The sequence below is a fragment of the Acomys minous genome (genome assembly GCF_964271855.1).
Source record: "Acomys minous genome assembly, chromosome: 8".
NCBI classification, from domain to species: domain Eukaryota; kingdom Metazoa; phylum Chordata; class Mammalia; order Rodentia; family Muridae; genus Acomys; species Acomys minous.
This window is the reverse complement of record NC_140489.1, coordinates 17795657-17809313: the sequence shown is the minus strand read 5'-3', so window position 1 is coordinate 17809313 and position 13657 is coordinate 17795657. Positions and strand designations below refer to the sequence as shown.

General features: G+C 37.8%; 1 protein-coding gene across 4 annotated transcripts in view; it reads right to left on the bottom strand.

The window, feature by feature from the left end:
• Window positions 1–13657, bottom strand: part of TC2N (tandem C2 domains, nuclear) — a 74018-nt gene that overhangs the window by 60217 nt on the left and 144 nt on the right. For 2 of the 4 annotated variants that reach the window (XM_084791444.1, XM_084791442.1), the window contains exons 2-3: window positions 10197–10242; window positions 1958–2035 (exon numbers count right to left, since the gene is read on the bottom strand). The gene's annotated coding sequence lies outside the window, so the exon portion shown is untranslated. Of the gene's footprint in view, window positions 1–1953; window positions 2036–10196; window positions 10243–13335; window positions 13647–13657 lie in introns of those variants that run through there. The other 2 variants (XM_084791443.1, XM_084791445.1) reach the window with 2 other exon arrangements.

The window sequence follows — 13657 nt, the reverse complement described above, 5'->3', positions numbered from 1 at the left end:
GAAGCTCTCACTAGCTGAAGTATTCAAACATCTGAAATAAATTATAAATAGACATTTCTAAAAGGTAGTACTCTTTAAAATAATAGCATTATCACATAGAAAAATTTAACATCTACAACATGAAAAATGTAATATACTTTGTAGCTAGTTTCACCTTTGGTTTCTATTTTTCAAGAGTTGTTTTGTTGAATTCAAGATCAAATTAAATTGTTGTACTTTTTGCTATTAGAAGTAGCTCTGTGTACATAAATTACTCAAATATTTCTCAGTATACATCTGCAAATTTTAGGACTACTGGGTCAAAAAGTACATGTGTAATTCTGCTCTTAGTGCTAAAGCTTCTCTTGATTGCTATAATTTCCTATTTATAACAGAAGTATATAAAATCACATTTGTTGCCAACAAAATGTTATTCAAATGCTGCATTGCAATTTTGTTAGTGTGAGAGGAAAGAAATTAATGCCCTTTGATGTTTTAAATGTTTAAATGCTATTAAATGTTATTTCTGACTTTGAGGAAGGATTTTATTTTATTTTTTAATGTTATTAAAAATTACATTGGGAAGGGCTGGAGAGATGATGGCTCAGTGGTTAAGAACACTGGCTGCACCTGAGGCCATGTTGATGTCTTTGGCCTGTGCTGTTGCTGAGGGCTATGATGATGTCATAGCCAGTGCTGCAGCAGAGGAGTATGTTGAGCTCCATGGTCTGTACTGCCAGCAGAGACCACGCTGAAGTGGCATGTGCTGTTGCCAGAGAACCATGTGCTCCATTGGCAGTAAGGGGCAAGGAAGCTACTTTTGCCATGGTATTGATGACTGCAAATTCACAGATGAGAAAAAGGGACATAGAAATCCTATATGACAACTCCTACTCCATCTCACCTCCACAAAAGTAACAACTTAGACATAAAGTCATAGATGAGAACTCTTTTTAAAATATGTAATAAGGATGCTGAAGTGTAGCTCTCCATAACTGATGGCTTCCGACAGGGGTGCAAGTGGGGAAGGACTCAGTTTTCTTTAACGTGCTGGCCACTGGGAGTGTGACTATGTTCTAGTGAGAATAAGAGCAACACAAATTGAACTTTCTTCTTCTTCCTCCTCCTCCTCTTTTTCTTTTTCTTCTTCTCCTTTTCCTTCTTCTTCTCCTCTTCCTCCTTCTCCTCCTCCTCTTTCTCCTTCTCCTCTTCTTCCTCCTCCTACTTATTTTTTGGAGGAGAAGGGAGGAGGTGGACCAAGGAACACTGAGAAGTGAGTACAAGTGGGGTTCATGTTGTGAATCCCCAAATAATCAATAAAAATATTATGAAAAGAAATGAGAAAAAAAGAACACTGGCTCAAATCCCAACACTCCCATGGCAGATAACAACAGTCTGTAAACCTGCCTGCCTCTTCTGGCCTTTGCTGGCACATACATCCAGGCAAAACACCAATACACATAAAATGAAAATAAATCTTTAAAATATGATGTTTGGCATCAATTTACATATAAGACAAAACTATAGCTCTTTATATGAACTATCCATGTTCATAGGCTGCCATTTATTTAGTTTTAGAAGTTTTTTATGTATTACAGAGATTGACTCATGTTCATCATGTAAGTGGAAAATGTTTTTTTAAGCTGTCATTTGCTTCTTGATTTGATTGTTATACTCTTTGTTATGAAAAAGTGTTTCTATAAGCTTTGGATATAACCCAGTGGCAGAGAACTTGCCTAATATGTAAAAAAATTCTAGATTTGACCCTCAGTACCAAATAAATAAATGAAACATTTAATTTTTTTATTTTTTCCACTACTGTTAGAATATTCCCTCTATTAAAATACTAAATTGTCCTGTGTAATTAATTAGGTGTGTTTCTATATTTTCTATTCTCTTCCATTGGTCAATGTATTCATGTATCAATACTGTGTGATTTTAGTTTTAAAGGATTAAAATGTACAGCATACATACTTACTGCTCTTCACTTTCAGCTTTTTCATAGCAATTCACGCTTGTCTGATCTTACCAATTATCTTTGCCGTATGGTGTAGCTCTAAGAAGAAAAAAAAAATCTGATGACATTTTCACTGAAAACATACTAAACTTCTGTTTTATAAAAACTGACATCTTTAAGGATGTCAAGCAATTTGTAATTGCTTACTTGATTCTTTTAAATTCACTTTTTGACAACTAACCAAATCCAAATGAGTAAAGAATTTGGTATTGCTGCAAGGTAACAAGTAGCCAATAAACATGAAAAAGTGAGCAACTTCAATGACTAAAATGGATATACAAATAAAATTACAATGATATATCACTTTACAAACAGTAATTGAAAACACACACACAAAAATCTATGAAGAAAAATTGGAACCATCACACACTGCTGCTAAGAATGTAAAATGGTATAGACACTTTGTTAAAAAATACCATGGGTTGAGCAAAACCTACAAGAAGTACTTCGTAATGGGTGGGTCGGGGCCCAGGAGGTCTGCTCAAACTACTGCACCAACCAAGGACAATATAATAGTAAATATCAAACCCCTACTCTGATCTACCCAATGGACTGTACATTCTCCACAGGTATGTGGAGAGCGGGGACTGACTTTGACATGAACTCTAGTGCTCCATATCTGACCACCTTCCATTGGTGGGGAGGCCTGGTGGCATTCAAAGAAAGAGTAAGCTGGCTACCAAGATGAGACTTGATAGCCTATGACCATATAGTGGGGGAGGATGTGGGGGAGGAGGTCCCCCTCAGTCATAGACCTAGGGGAGGGGAATAGGGTGAAAGCGGGAGGGAGAGAGGGAGGAATAGGAGGATAAAAGTGATGGGATAACAATTGAGTTGTAATCTGAATAGATTAATAAAATTAAAATTTAAAAAATCAAAACAAAAAATAAATAAAAATAAAATAAAAAGCTAAATGTATGAAAAGCTCACTATCACTAATAAACAAATAAATAAAAATAAAAATAAAAATACCATGGGTATTCCTCAAAAACTTCACTAAGAGTTACCATATGACCCAGAAATTCCAATCTGGCTTAATATACCTATGAGAATGAAAACCATATTTTCATGTAAAAAAAAAACTTGAACACAAATGTTCACAGTGGCCCTACTCAGAAGAGCAAAGAAACAGAAATGATCAACCATTCATCAGTGAAAAGACAGAGTTTATCTTTTGTATCTATAGACATTTATTTGTATATATACGGGATATTATTCAACAAAAAATGAAGTACAAATTTATGCTATATCATGGCTAAACCTTGGAAACAATATACTAATTAAAAGAAGTAAGACAAGAAGATCACATTATATGATTGATTCTATTCATAGGCAAATACAGAGACAGAAGATAAATAAAGTGGTTGTCAGAAGCTGCAGGAGAGAAAGTGGGAAGATACTATAATATAAATGGCTACAAGGTTCCATTTAGGAAAGTGGGTTTCAACCTGTGGGCCATGATCCTTTTAGGGATTACATATAACATTCCTGATATCAGATATTTACATTATGACTCATGGCAGTGGCAAAATTGCAGTTATGAAGTAGCAACAAAATAAATTTTTGGTTGAGGGTCACCACAACCAATTAGGAACTGTATTAAAGGGTCAGGCAACATTGAAAACCACTGTTTTAGGGAAATCACAAGATTGTTCCTGAATAATATACTTTAATGGGGTGAATTTAATTTAAAAGGTATCTTTTTTTAAGTTTATCAAAGATAACCACCTCCCCACACCCCTACACCCCACACACCTTCACTTGGCTTATTTGATGGCCACAGCTTGCAAAGGCAGGCTTTTCTCCCCCTTCTATTTTAGTTAGCATTATGGCAACTTTCCTAGCAGTACTTTGTTTTGTTTCTTTAAAGAAAGTAACTTTTCACTCCTTCCTCAACAGATCAGCCCTTGGGACCTTAGAATTAGGGGCAGAAGCTCTCTCAGCTTATCTTCAAGGTACTCTGGATGAATTCCACATGTTCAGCAGTACAAATAACCCACGGACTTCACAGCGATCAAGTTTCCCTAGTTAAGCAAATGCCCTCAAACAGAGTTTCAGAGCTCCTCACTCTTATACTTCCAGCAGTCTTTTAGTTTTTTGGCATGTTAATTCCCATTTCTTAATATATAGCACGCTCAGTTGCTTTCTGTACAAAATTTGCTCTAAATTATAACTTACTATGTTTCCAAAATAAAGTCCTATGTTTACTTTTTAACTTAAAATTAGCTTTGGTGAAATATGACAATATTCACAGCCAATGCGGTTGACATTAGAGCACCTTTAGGGTACCTGAGGGGCACACGAGTAGCTTTCGGCTTAGAGCTCTCTCAGCCTGCTCTTCTCTTGCCTGATGCAACTGTGGCACAGACAGCGAACCCAGCAGAACTGAGCTAGGCACAGGCTCCAACACCCATCGCTCACCATCCTGAGGAGGCCTATGCGGAGCTCTAGCAAGCAGCCTTCAGCTTGGAGCTCTCTTCACCTGTACCCACGATGCCTGGCCCACATGGGACACAGTGACGCCATAGGAAGAACCTCCAGGCCTGCTAATACCAGAGACAACCAAATAATTACAGGCCAATGCAAAAGCACAAGTAACAAAACTCAGAGCCATCTGAGACCACCAGAAACCAATGATCCTACCACAGCAAGTCCTGGAGATACTAACATCCCAGAAGCACAAGATTTTACACCTGGGGTGATGAAAACGATAGAAACCTCTCAAAGAAATACAGGAAAATACATTCAAACAGATGAAGGAATTGAATAAACCCTTTAAGGAATTATAGGAAAATACAATCAAACAAGAGAAAGAAGTAAAAGAAATGAATAAAACTATTCAAGAAATAAAAATGGAATTAAAAGCAACAAAGAAAACACAATCTGAGGCAATCATGGAGTTGGAAAACCTAGGGAAGAGAACAGGAACTGCAGACATAAGCAATACCAAAAGAATACAAGAAATGGAAGAGAGAATCTCAAGTGTAGAAGATACTGTTGGATTAATCAATATATGCATCAGTCAAAGAAAATGTTAACTAAAAAGTTTCTGATAAAACATCCAATAAATCTGGGACACTGTAAAAATACCAAACCTAAGAATAATAGGAATAGAAGGAGAAGACTCCAAGATCCACGGCCCAGAAAACATTTTCAACAAAACTGTATAAGAAAATGTCCCCAACCATTTTTGACCACGTCCCCTTGATGGGGAGGCCTGGTGGCACTCAGAGGAAGGACAGCAGGTTACCAAAAGAGACTTGATACCCTATGAGCATATACAGGTGGAGGAGGTCACCCTCAGTCACAGACATAGGGAGGGGAGTAGGGAGAAAGCGGGAGGGAGGGAGGAATGGGAGGATACAAGGGATGGGCTAACAATTGAGATGTAATATGAATAAATTAATGAAATATTAAAAAAAGAAAATAAGAAAATTTCCCCAACCTAAAGAAAGAAATGCCCATAAACATACAAGAAGCAGATTAGACTGGAAAAGAAAATTCTCCCGCCACATAATAATCACTTTATCCATTCTTCTACTGAGGGACACTTAGGCTGTTTCCAGCTTCTGGCTATTATGAATAAGGCTGCTATGAACATAGTTGAGCATATGTCCCTGTTGTGTGGTGGAGCATTTTCTGGGCATATTCCAAAGAGTGGAATAGGTGGGTCTCAAGGAAGCCCTATTCCCATTTCTCTGAGAAAGCGCCAGATAGATTTCCAAAGTGGTTGTACCAGTTTGCATTCCCACCAGCAATGAAGGAATGTTCATCTTTCTCCACATCCTCTCCTGTGGTACATTTACACTATGGAATACTACTCAGCTATTAAAAACAAGGAATTCCCAAAATTTGTGGACAAATGGACTGAACTAGAAATGATTATAATGAGTGAGTTAACCCAGAAGCAGAAAGAGTCAAATGGTGTATAATCACTTATATCTGGACACTAGCCCAAGGGGCATGTCTCATGAAAGTCTTCACTTATCAGGAAAGTGAGACAGAGGGGAGGACATCCTATTGTGACTTTAGGTAAGAGAAGCATGGAAGAATGGCAAAATAGAAGGATCCAGAGGGTCCTAGAAACCTACAAAAAGAACATTATGATTGGCAGATCTGGGCCCAAGGGTCCTGCTCAAACTATGGCACCAGCCAAGGACAATACATGTAGTAAGCAACAAACCCCTACCCAGATCTAGCCAATAGACAGGACATTCTCCACAGTTGAGTGGAGAGTGGGGACTGACTTTCACAAGAACTCTGGTGCCCCATATTTGACAATGTCCCCTGGATGGGAAAGACTGGTGGCACTCAGAGGAAGAATAGCAGGCTACCAAGAAGAGACTTGATACCCTATGAGCATATACAGGGGGAGGAAGTCCCCCTCAATCACAGTCAAGGGGAGGGGGGGAGGGGGAAAGTAGGAGGGAGGGAGGAATGGGAGGATACAAGGGAGGGGGCTACAGCCAGGATATAAAGATATAATATGAATAAATTAATAAAATGTTTTTTAAAAAAGAATCAAAATACTAAATGTACCGAACTAAGAAAGAATATTAAACGCTGTAAGAGAAAAAAGCCAAGTAACATATAAAGTCAAACCTATCAGAATTGCATCTGATTTCTCAACAGAGACTATGAAAGCCAGAAGGGCCTGGATGGATGTCATGCATACACTGAGACCACAGATGTCAAACCAGACTACTATACCCGATGAAACTATCAATCACCATGGATGGAGAAAACAAGATATTCCATGACAAAACCAAGTTTAAACAGTACCTAGCCACAAACCCAGCTCTACAGAAGATACTAGAAGTAAAACTTCAACCCAAGGAGGCTGACTCTATTCAGAAAAGGCAGGAAATAAATAACCCCATGTGTGCAAAACCAAAAGAAAGGAAACACACACTCTTTCTCTACCATACCAAAGTCAAAATAACAGGAAAAACCACTACTCGTTAATATCTCTCAACACCAATGGTCTCAACTCCCCAATAAAAAGACACAGATTAACAGAATAGATGCAAAAACAGGATATATCATTCTGCTAATACAAGAAACACATCTTAGCAATAAAGATAAACATTACCTCAGAGTAAAGGGCTGGGGGAAAAGTATCCAAGAAAATCAAGAAGCAAGGTGGAGTAGCCATTTTACTATCTAATAGAATAGACTTTCAACCAAAACTAATCAAAAGATACGGGGAAGGAAACTTCATACTCATCAATGGAAAACTACACCAAGATGATGTCTCAATTCTGAACATCTGTGTCCCAAATCAGAAGCACCCACATTCATAAAAGAAACGTTACTAAAGCTTAAATCACACATCAACCCCACACATTAATAGTGGGAGACACTTCAACACCCAACTCTCACCAATAGACAGATCATTGAAACAGAAACTAAATGGAGAAATAATGAAACTAGTAGATGCCATGACTCAAATGGACCTAAAAGATATCTACAGAACATTTCACTCAGACACAGAAGAATATTACTTCTCAGCACCTCACAGAACCTTCTCCAAAACTGACCATATACTTGGTCACAGAGCAAACCTCAACAGATACAAGAAGATCAAAAATCTGTTTGCATCTTATCAGACTAAAGCTGGAACTCAACAACAACAGAAATAACAGAAAGCCTACAAATTCATGGAAACTGAACAACTCCCTAGTCAATGACCTTTGGATCAGGGACACAATAAAAAAAATAAAGACTTTCTAGAATTCAATGAAAATGAAGGCATAACATAATCAAGCTTATGGGTCACAATGAAACCAGTGCTAAACAGAAAGTTCATAGCACTAAGTGCTTTTAAAAAAGAAACTGGAGAGATCTCATACTAGCACCTTAACAGCACACCTGAAAGCTCTAGAACAAAGAAACAAACACACCAAAGAAGAGTAGATGACAGGAAATCATTAAACACAGCACTGAAATCAATAAATTAGAAACTAAGAGAACAATTCAAAGAATCAATGAAACCAAGAGCTTGTTTTTCAGAAAATCAAGAAGACAGACAAACCCTTAGCCAAACTAAAAGGCAGAGAGACAATATCCAAATTAACAAAATCAGAAATGAAAAGGGGGACATAACAACAAACACTGAGGAAATACAAAGAATCATTAGGCCTTACTTCAAAAGCCTATGGAATACCACTCAGCTATTAAAAACAAGGAAATCTTGACATTTGCATGCAAATAGATGGAACTAGAAATAATCATCCTGAATGAGGTGACCCAGACCGAGAAAGGCATGTGTGGTATACACTTATAAGCGGATACTAGCCACATAATACAGGATAACCACACTACAATACACATATGTACAAAACCCAAATCACAAGGAGGACTCTAGGGAAAATGTTTAATTCTCATTCAGAAGGGCAAATAGAATAGACATTGGAAGCAGTTGAAGAGAAGGAGCAGGACAGGACAGGAACCTACCATACATATCCTCTGACAGACTCCATGCAGTGGGGGACCAAAGCAGCAGGTGCTGAGACTCACAATAAAACTTTGTGGGGGAGCACAGGGAGTCTTACGGAAGAGCTGGGGATAGAAGGTCCTGGAGGTGGACAGGAGCTCTGGAAGGAGACCAATGAAGCCAACAAATCCAGGTTGGGAGGTGGGGGTGCTACAGAGACTGATGCACCAACCCAGGACCATCATGATGAGGACCTAGAGCCCCTGCTCAGATGCAGTCAACAGGCAGCACAGTCTCCTTGTGGGCCCCATAATAAGGGAAGTAGGGACTACCTCTGAAATGCACTATGGCACCACTTGCTGATCACTTCTCCTGGTGGGGTAACCTTGACAAGCCACAGAGGAAGAGGACGCAGGCAGTCCAGATGATACTTGATAGACTGGGGTCAAATGGTAGGGGAGGAGGGCTCCCCCTTTCTGAGGACTAGGGGAAGGGAATAGGGGACGGGGAGGGGGACTGGGAGAAGACAAAAGAGGGGCTACAGTCGGGATATAAAGTGAATAATTTAAATATTAAAAAACAAAGCAATATATTATAAAAAGTAAAAGTTTACTTTTATAATATTAAATAACTTGAGAAGTCCAGTTTTACAAGAAACATAGCATAGCGTCAAGGTTCTTTCTACAACTAAATCAAGACCACAAAGTACGGATACATAAACAGTTCAAAGACACAATAGCTTTGAAACACATTCACAAATACACAGAAATCTGACACATGACCAGAATCACTAGGATGAAAATTACAGCATTCAATAAATAATTACCCATATGAGACAAAAAAGAAACAACTGTATTCCCCCACTTTATATACACACAAGAAAATAATTACATATAGGTTCAGGCTATAAATATGAAAGGCTTTTTTCTCTTTTGTGGTACTGAGGATGAAACCCACGGCTTTGCACATACTTATCAAGCACTCTACTACTAAGCAATGCTCCTAGCTCTGGTTTTTTTGTTTGTTTGTTTGCTTGTTTTGTTTGGTTTTGGTTTTTTGTTTTGTTTGTTTGTTTGTTTTCTGAGGCAAGGTCTTGCTACTCAGTAGTTTAGGCTGACCTTGAAGTAGCTATGTAGCCTAGCTGGTTTCCTGCTATGGGTTCCATTGTATGGTAACATTTTTGAAAATGTATTTATTTATTGTATGTGTACACGAGGGTACCCAAGAGCCATTCTGTGTTGTAGAAGTCAAAGAACAACTTTTGGAGATCTGGTTCTCTCCTTCCATCTTGTTTTGAGGAAGGGTCTCTCTTCTTTCAAGCACTATACTCTACTCCAGGCTAGCTTGCCCATGAGCTACTGGCAGATTTTTCCTCTTATCTCACCATAGAAGTACCGGGAGTATAAACGCATCAGCTCTCTACTTGTGCACCTTGTGTTCCAAGGATCAAAGCTCAGGTCATAAGACTTGCGGAACAAGCATTTCATTCTCCAAACCACCTCCATGGCCCTAATAACAGTTTTTAAATAGACTACTTTATTGTGTTACAAAAATTGAGCGACACAAACATTGGAAAGATAACATCTTAAAGGTTTCAGCAGAGAACTGATGACTATATTTTTATAAGATGAAGGGAAAGATTAAACATTAAATAATACACCAAAAGTAGAAACCAAAAAAAGAAAAAAACCATAGCCAGCTATATCAAAACATATGGTATATTCTTCAAAAAACCACTATAAACAAAATAGACAAGTTACTTACATGCACAGCTGATAAAAGAACAATTTCAAAAATAGATAAAGAACTTCTAGAAGATAAAAAAGAAAATAACATAAACAGATACTCCATACAACTACATAACATTCAACATTATCTATAACTAAAGAAATACAAATTAAACCCCCCAAAGGGATACTATTTTTTACTCACTAGATCACTAAAAGGAAATTTGCAGGCAATTGCAAATGTACACATTTCTTACATGGTAATAAGAATAATGAGAACGCTTACTTGTGATAGTATAACTGATACAAGCAGCATATAAAATAACCCAGTATTATCTTCAAAAAATAAAGGCCCACAGTTCTGCTTTTAGATCTTAAAAGCAAGAAAATTCAAATATGTGGATATAACGAATAATAGACTGGAAGGCTATCACAAAACAGCTTTTAATATAAATAAATAAATAAATAAAACATATACCCTAAACATCCATCAAAGGGATTGTGGGTAAACAATGAAAAAGTCACATAACAGGATGACATACTGAAAAAATAACACAAATAATCTAAACCATATGAATACGGAAGAATATCACAAATATAAAGTGTTGAAGTCACAGAACAGAACATGGTGGTAGACACCTATAATCCCATCACTTGGGAGGCAGAGACAAGAGAATGGCAAGTTTGAGTCCAATCTGAGCTACACAATAAACCCTGTGTAAAAAATAAATCTTAGAAATCATGCAGTATAACTTACTTTATAGTGTACTTCAAAACAGACAAAACTAAACAATAAAAAATTTTAGAAACACATGATCATGTAATAAAATTGCAAAGAAAATCAAGAAAAGGAAAAAAGAATGCAAAGGACAGCTTTAAATATGTCTTATTTCTTAAGTATATGAGTATTTGTATTCCTTAAATGTATAGATATGTGTAACATTTTACATATATAAAATAACTTGTTAATTATATATTAACAATACAGTATAAAATGTGAAGAAAATTTAAAGTAGTCACAATATTATCACCCTGATACAACTATAGTATTTAAAGAAAGTAACTATACCCAAATGCTGCCCTTTCTTCCTCTTTTCATTTACTTTACTTTATCAATGTACAAAACTGTCACAAAATGAACTGCATACTTTTACATTTTACAGTTAAATAAGTCATGTATGAGTATTTTGGGGAAAATATTACCACAATCCAGTAAATTAATATATCCAGCATACCCAAAATTATACAGTGCCCCCTTTTAATCCACCCCACTTGTTTTCTTTCATTTTAACAATTTAATGTGTTTTCTTTCCTATTAGTTTACATTTTCTAGAATGTTGTTAGGTAACTGCATACAGTTTGTGCACGTTTCACCTTAATATATACTGCCAAAAAGTTTGAAAATGATTGCATCAAACTAAACTCCCACCAGTACAGGTATCAGTTTCATATTCAATACTTGATAGTCAGACTTTCCCTTTGAACCAACCTTTCCAAACCCTAAGTGGAATATTCATTAAACCACTAGTGTGAAGTTTAGAATAAAACAACAAAACTTCCAAAGTGAAGCCACTATATAGAAATTTAAATCCAAGACCATTTCTTTTAAACGCATATTAAACCCATGGCTCTAACTAATGTGTGCAGCAATTGTGATTTAATTAAAAACACCTGATTTCCACATAAGCTATCCAGGAGAATTGTTAGAACATGCCTGAAGAAGTCCAACAACTCAAAAACTTGAAGATCAAAGTACTGGACTTCAAGTGAAATACAGTCTGACGCAGCTACTTATTCTCAACTTCCACAATTTGATAGAGGACAATGAATTTTAACAGAAAGCTACTCTATACTCTTTATATTCTTTCCAATTTAACAAGCTCAACAAGCTCCCTTCTAATACCCACTGCTACCACCATCCCTTATTTTTCTCAAAATATAGAGTCTACACTCACTATTTTTACTTCTTTGTCCTCTATTTGCAACTCAAATTCATTCAAATTTGGCTTCTGCCCTTATTACTTTACTCAAATTGTGTTTGCTGAAGGCAAAGACTCTCTCCATTAGTTAGCAGACACTTTATTTCCTGATCCATTTGACTCATATCACTTGAAGACTTCATTAAAACTCTATTCTCCTGAGTCCTTAAGTTCCACTATCTCCTAAAATTTCCCATTTTCTTTTCTCAAAGCTCTTCAGTTTCTTGGTTGTCTGTACACATCACACAAGTATTCATAATTCCCATGATCTTCCTCTCTTCTGATTCTGTACTTACTTGAATAATCTCCTATACCCTTATATGATTTTTGAGTCTAGCTTCAGAAAAACCTAATACCAATAAATCTTGCAGCCAATTAAGCAACACTGCCAGATGTCCTAAAAGAGTATTAAATTTGTTTTCTCTCGATCTGAGTTAATATCTTTATCAATAAGTTCTATTCATGAAAAAATATAATTAAATGAAGCAAAAATTCAAGACCTAGTTAAATTTTCATGAACAATAAAAAAATTGTTTCTCTCCTAGTTATAAGGGCAAAATGTTCACTAGCAACCCCTACACACACACACACACACACACACACACACACACACACACACAATTACAAAGGAGACGATTTTTTAAAATCTCCTTAGTCTCAGGGTCAAATACTATTAACATTTCCTTCTAGAAATGGTTTTAACCAAGTTGAATATTAAACAGGTAGTGGGAAAAGGGAGTGTTGTAAATTCTGTTACAATAAAAGAGAAAACTCAGCGCTACTGACTGTCTACCTGCAGTGAGAATCAAAATATTTTAATTACAAAAGCAAAAATTTTACAAGCTCCTTTTAAACTATTCTGGGGCTTGTCTCTAACAAGGACTCTGTTGCATGCTTTTCAATCACTTCCACCTGGCTGGGCTGCCTTGCCAGACCACCGTGGAAGATGCGACTTGAGGTGCTGGAGTGGGTAAGGGAAGTACTCTTTTCTGAGGGGTAAGGGAGGAGGGAGAGGGGGGGGAGGGATGAGGAACGGGGCGGGGCCAGGAAGGGGCTATGATTGGGATGTAAAGTTAATTAATTAATTAATTAATTAATGTAAAAAATAAATTTAAATTTTTAAAATACTCCAAAGACATCTGTTTGATCTGGCAATCTATCCCCCAACTTAACTAGTCTACACCCTTCGCTGCTCACCTCTTCGCCTCCTACCAAGCCGGGATCGCACCTGGGGCTCCTGAGGCGGCGCGGGCAGGGACAGGGCGGGGTCCCGCGCCTTCACAGGGACCACGGGCCGGGCCGCGCGGGGGTCCCGCCTCTCCGCACCGCAGACGACCTGAGGGGAGTCTCGGGAACAGCCGTTGCACCGAGGCCACCACGACCCTCGACGGAAAGCTAAAGACTCCCCGGCGGAAACTACGCGGCTCCGAGGCTCCTCAGCTCGGCGGAGACCAGGCGCCTGGCTCTCCTGCGCGCCTCGCAGCCCCCCAGAACCCTCCCGCCCCCCAAGGAGATGCGC